The following is a 6,671-nucleotide window of genomic DNA, read 5'->3' as shown; positions in this document are numbered from 1 at the left end:
TCCTCCCCCACTATCATGATCCCGCTTCTACCTTACAAATCTGGCTAGATCAGAGGATGTACACTAGTACAGATAGGAACTGGAAATGCAGGGAATCCAGAGCAGATGATCCCTTCAGGACCAGTGGTGTGAGTGGCTATCCTGGAAGGGTAGCGGGAGGGTGGGTTGGAAAGAGGGAACCAATTACAAGGATCTACATGTGACCTCCTCCCTGGGGGAAGGACAGCAGAAAAGTGGGTGAAAGGGAGACATCAGACAGGGCAAGATGTGACAAAATAGTAATTTATAAATTATCAAGGGTTAATGAGGGAGGGGGTAGCAGGGAGGTAGGGGGAAAAATGAGGAACTGATGCCAGGGGCTTAAATGGAGAGCACATGTCTTGAGAATTATGAGGGCAATGAATGTACAAATGTGTTTTACACGATTGATGTATGTATGGATTGTGATAAGAGTTGTATGAGCCCCTAATAAAATGATTAGAAATAAAGAAGAATGGTACCTGAGTCTGTTTTTGTAAAATAAAAATGGAGTTTATGAAAGTTCTTGGAAAATGTAATTAATAGATAATACAACATTTCACAAGCATTTTGAAGCCCCTAGATACAAAAATATGATTTTATGCATGTACAAACATATGATGGTACATGGTTCTACATTTCAGAGAATGTACAGTATGGAGATTTAAGATTCATCTTCCTTGTCTTCTATTTCTCACTCACCTTTAAAAGTTTTCACACCATCCATTAACCTATTCTGAAACACTTTTCCATCAGCTGTAATAAAGAAACAAATCAGGCAACACCGGTGAGAGATGAAGTAAGACAACACTAAAGCCTTAATTTCAGAAAGACAATCATAATTAACCTAGAAAAAATCTAACTTGTTTTCAAATAATAAAAGAAAAACAATAACAAAGTGGAAAATGTTCTGGATGTGGCTTCCTGGCCAGAAGGAATTACTGCTGGCATTCTACTATCTGAAACACTCTTATTCTTTCTTCTCTTTACTTTCTTGATTCCCCATTCTAGTCCTACCCATGGGGACCCACCCTGGTGGCACAGTGTTTAAACTTTGGGCTGCTAACAACACAGTCAGCACTTTGAAACCACCAGTTGCTCTGTGGGAGAAAGACAGGACTTTGTCCTCATAGTTAGTCTCAGAAACTCACAGGGGCAGTTCTACCCTGTCCCATAGGGCCACTATGAGTAGGCATGACTAGAAGGCACTGAGTTTGTTTTTGCTTCAGTGCTTTCCATATCTCCCTGCTAACCTTTGAGGAGGTCCTATCACTGAAAATAAACAAAATGTAAGAATAGGTACTTCCCTGCCCTGATAGCAAGTCAGAGACTAAAAGGGCAAATGGTTCAATACTTGAGAGGACACAGATTATTCCTTAAAGTAAAACTGTACAATTCATTCTAAAATCCTCTTAAAAGAAAAACTACCAAAGACAAATATTTATGCCATTCTCAATAAATAGCCCTTAAGGACTAGACAGTTACTGCAAATGCTCACCATCAACCTGCAGCTTTTTCTGGAGGTCCAAGCATTCCTTATCTGTGAGCTCTATCCCAATTAACTTCAGATTTTGTTCCATATCATTCACATTCACTTCTCCTCCTTTAAAAGAAAGAAATGTAGTGGGAGGGGGGAACATTTTTATTATGACTAAAAAACTTGCCAAGGAAGAAAAAAACACAAAGCTATGTGTCTGTTCAGCGTTCAGCCAATAGCATGAGAATTCTGTTATCAACCCTCATGGAAACAATTTTTCCCTTAACCCTGAATATGCAGCATCTATAACTATGTGATAAAGCAACACAAAACAGTAATTCCAGTATTGCTGTGATGGTAGAAACAAATCAAAATCCAATTAGTATCTCTGTATTCTCTTAAGTATGAGTATTATGTCTTTAGTTTTATTTCTTGCCTAATATGATTCAGTGTGCTATGCATTTGCTTTCGAGAACACTTAGTTCTATTATAGAAGATAAAGTGTTTTTCATTCAAGCTTAGAGTATAAAATTTACACTAAAAATTTAAAGATGTGTTCAGTACAGATGAATTGTTATTAAGTAGCAGAGATACAACTATTCATATGAGAAGGATCCCTGGTGGTGCAAAGGGCTGCTAACCAAAAGATCTGTGGTTCCAATCCACCAGCAACTCTGTGAGAGAAACAAGAAGTAGCCTGCTTCTGCAGAGATTTAGAGTCTGAAAAACTGTGTGCAGTGGTAGAACTCTGCCCTATAGGGTCACTATGAGTCTTATTCCACTTGACAGCAGTTAGAAAGAAAGGGATGCAAAGATCAAGTAATAGGAATTAAATATCTATGCTTGTTTGTTAAATATTCATTTGTGGTAGTCACCTAATCTGGTGTCAATTTAAGGATTAAAAGTGTAGGGCTGGAACCTTGGTTGTCAATCTGGAGATAGCCAATGAGACTTCTGTGTAGGCATGGCCTTCTCCTGAGAATTCTGGGAAATCTAAGACTTCCTCCTTAGAGGGGGAAGTCACTTCTCTCTCGCTGCTACTCCCTGGGAGACATTGCAGGAGACAAGCCACATAGATGCAACCAGAACTCTGAAGCCGGAGAAGCCACAGAGAGACCCCTGCCAGCACTGAGATGCTTACACTGGACCCAAAGACTTTCTACCCACTGGCTTGTGATCGTCCTGCATTTGGCTTCATTACATGTGTTTCATGAATCTGAAGAGGACTTTATAGATTGGTATCCGACATATGGGCTAATATCAGACTTATGGCCTTGGACTGGACTGGGTTGGGATGTTTTCTCAATGTTCAATTGATCTTGTATATAAACCTCTTTCTTCTACACATGTGTGTCCATGGATTTGTTTCTCTAGTCTAGCCAGACTAACACACATTATAAAATAAATGCAAAGGGGTTAAAATTTCATGAAAATGGAATAAAAATAAGTGGAATAGAATATTTAAGTATAATTTAGTTTAAGAATCAGCATCTTAAATTCACAGTAACTCTTCACTAACCTGTAACAGCTGTCACTGCATCCATCAATTTATTGAGTTCAACTGCCCCATTGGCTATAAGAAAAAAGAAGGTAACATGTCAAAGACTCAAACAGAGAGCAAACAAAAAAGGGTAAATTGGAAAACTATAGACAACCAATTTTCACTAGTTTCACCTTCTTCGTTTGAGTCAGCTATAAGAATATAAACCCCACACCTTCCATTCAATTCTACATTAGATTATGAAGTCTTTGTTCCTTGGGAAAAAATGGAATATTGAATACTTCTTTTTAAAATATTTTTGGGGGGATCTTACATCTCTTATCACAATTCATACATTCATCCATTGTGTCAATAATATTTGTACATATGTTGCCATTATCATTTTCAAAGCATTATCTTTCTACTTGAGCCCTTTATATCAGCTCTCCTTTTTCCCCCTCCCTCCTCCACCCTCCCTTATGAACCCTTGATAAGTTGTAGATTATTATTTTCATACCTTACATCGTACTCTGTCACTATTCACCCACTTTTCTGCTGTTCGTCCCCCTGGGAGGGGGTTATATGTTGATCCTTGTGATGGATTCCCTTTTTCTCCCACCTTCCCCTTAACCTGGTATCTCTATTCTCATTGTTGGTCCTGGGGGGTTTATCTATCCTGGTTCCCTGTGTTGTGGGCACTTATCTGTAGTATGATATCAACTAGTAAATGCTTCTTGCTATTTATACTATTTGTGTTTGTAAAATAGATAGGGATTTAACTCTAGCTTTGAAAGAAGGGAAGTATAGATATTTCAGATAGCCCTAGTAATACAAAGAACTTGTAATATGACAGCTAGGTACAAAGAAGACTCAATAGAGAATTGAAATCTAATGAGTGAATCAGAATTCTGTAGTGATGAATGTACAAAATTGGTTCATTTTGTCCTAGGGCTTCATGAACACTTTATATAAATATATAAAATAAACTTGAGGAGTGCTGTGGGCCAATGTTGGTGTAGATAAGAACCACCTCAGCCTCAGCCATGGGCAGATGGACAATGGGGCAAGGCTGAAGGTGCTCAGGAATGAGGCCATGGTTCCTCTTTTCTCTGGAAAGCTCCTTTCCCATGGTCCCGCAAGATGAGGCCCTCAGATAAGTTCAAAGCACTTTGGCATTAGATGGTATCTTGTTAGCCTGGAGAAGTGGTTCCTGTTGAATCCTAATGTGACTTCTTGACCCCTAAACAACCTCATCACCTGCAGGGCACCAGCATGTCCTACCCAATCATTTTCCAGAATTACAGAATTTCCGATAAAATAAACTTGAAACTAAGAAGATGGGTAAATAAAGTGGTTTCAGTGGGTAAAGGAAGATAAAAAATATATAAACTTTGAGATTTGTTATTATGATTATGAGCTTACGATATTAAATATGTTTGTTCTAGGAGCTGAGTAATGTGGAATAGGATAATTAAAGAATCAAATTATATGCTATAGCACAGAGAAAATCTACATATTTATTGGTTGAAGTAAATCTCATGAAGCACGTATTAAATTTCAAGCTCTGTTCAAGGTACTAGAATTAGTAAAGATGTACTTAACACTAAATTTAATATAATCCTTGTCTTTGATCAACTTAGTCCCAGTGAGGACAAAAATGCTTACTGTTCTGGGATTGAGATAAAACAAAACAGAGTAAAATCAGGAGCCTCCCTGCTAAAAGTCATCTAGTTACAGTCACTGTGTTGCAACAGATTGAGGAGCATCCTGGATAAGAGATGCAACCTGTCTAGTACACTCAGCACTGCTGTTGGATATTTTCCTGTTGCTGGAGGGCAATGTGGAGTGAGAGGATGGTGAGGTGTAGCTGGACAGCAGGCTGGGGCCTTATCATGAAGGACATTCTAGGCCATGTTAGAGTGCTGGGATACTTTGGAGTGGGTTACATCACTGAGTAGTCTTAGCTGGAAAATTGCAAAAGATTTGTATTTTAGAAAGGTCATTATTAAAACTCTGGGCACAATGGATTTTATTTGAAATGGTTTAAAAACAGAGGTAATACAAAGCCCTCTGAATTATCCCAAGCCATGGGCAACATGGTTAACAAGCAACATGTTTAATAGCAGCAAATAGAGAAACATAAGGGTGGCTTATGAAATAGTTACCAGGTTAATTGGTAAGACTCGGTATCAAAGAGAGGTGGTGCTAAAGAAGAGAGTAGATTGAAAAATGATGCCAATTTTCAAATTTGTTTGTTAGGGACATGATGGCTCCATGAGCTGAGAGAGATACAGAGAATGAGGCAGAGAGACAGCGACAGAGAGAGAATGAATGTAGAAACCAGGAGACAGTTTTTGGTAGATACAACTAGAAGTATCTGAGGCTTTGCCAAACAGAAATGACCAGCAGGAATCTGGTTTTATCAATGCACTTTGGGGAAGTAGTCTAGGTAAAGATAAGATCTAGGTTTCTTCCACATATAAGTGAATGTTGAAATTGCGAGTGCAAATAAAATCTTGTCCATGGGGAATTGTAAAGAATGAAATGGTTAGAAGTTAGGATACAACTATTTGATGGGTACCTTTTAGTAGGCAATTAGTCTTTCTTCCTTTCCTCTCCCTCTACCCTCTCATCTCCCCCTCTCCCATTCTATTCCCAAGCCTATATTTTGTTCTCTACAAACTCATTCCTTGGCCAGAAAGGATAACAGTAGTTTCATGTGTGATGCTTATGATCCAAATGAGAGAGTCTAACAATTCTGGCCTCATGGAAAGGGAAAGAAGTTATTTATTCTCACTTTGGTATGTTTCTTCCCCTAGCTTTGAAAAATGTTTTTAGACTCCAGATAAAACCAGTTATAGGAAATCTCATGTAGAATTACATACACTTTCTTCTAAATCACAGCAATACTTACAATGCTCATCTTTAGGTGGTAGCTTTTCTATTACAGCTTCATGTTCCTTTTGTGTTAGCTTGATCCCCAGGTGTTCCAGAACAGCTTCCACATTGTTGGCCTTAATCTTCCCACCTTAGGAACCACAAAGAAAAACATGAGTTTTAAAAAATGTACTACAAATACATAAAGCATTATCTTTTTTCTGTCCCTAGTCAGGAAAAGTGGTGTGCCTCTGTGTAACATAGATTTAATTTCATACTGTCACTTACGAGCTTTTTAATCTTGAAAAATCTACTGGATTCTTGTGAGCTTCAGTTTACTTACCAATAATGTGGAGATAATAAGAATACATCCTATAGTTGTAAAATTATTGGAAACAATGCAGACAGCAAAATAGTTGAATCAAGCCAAATGCTCAAAAAAGTAGCTATTATTAACATTATTATGTAGCCATTGTTGCTATTAGTACCCAATACTAAGTGAGATGCCAAAAGAATAATAAAAATGACTAATTAAAAATACATTATATATAATTATCTCAATACAAATACCTTACCATTACTATTCTAAAGACAAAAGAGAAAATTTATTTATGTGATTACTACTGTAACAATCATCTGTCCAAAGTATGAAATACTTAGTAGAAAAATTAGAATTTAAACCCATTCCCTTAAACGGTAACTTGGGTATATGCCTACAGTGTAAATAGTTCCTAAAGGGATTGGATACAGGGTTTGATTAGAACCAATTTTATAGGGAACAGACAGGGGCTCTGATACTAAGGAGCTTAATCATTAAGA

At 37.7% G+C, this 6,671-nt stretch overlaps 1 pseudogene; it reads right to left on the bottom strand.

Moving 5' to 3' along the window:
- Window positions 1–6,223, bottom strand: part of LOC123522713 — a 25,599-nt pseudogene extending 19,376 nt beyond the window's left edge.
- Between the last annotated feature and the right edge of the window lie 448 nt (window positions 6,224–6,671).

Source organism: Echinops telfairi, unplaced genomic scaffold (genome assembly GCF_000313985.2).
Source record: "Echinops telfairi isolate 266 unplaced genomic scaffold, ASM31398v2 ScPeMD7_7458;HRSCAF=8496, whole genome shotgun sequence".
NCBI classification, from domain to species: Eukaryota; Metazoa; Chordata; class Mammalia; order Afrosoricida; family Tenrecidae; genus Echinops; species Echinops telfairi.
The sequence above is the reverse complement of the archived record's forward strand: the minus strand, read 5'-3'. Positions and strand labels throughout refer to the sequence as shown.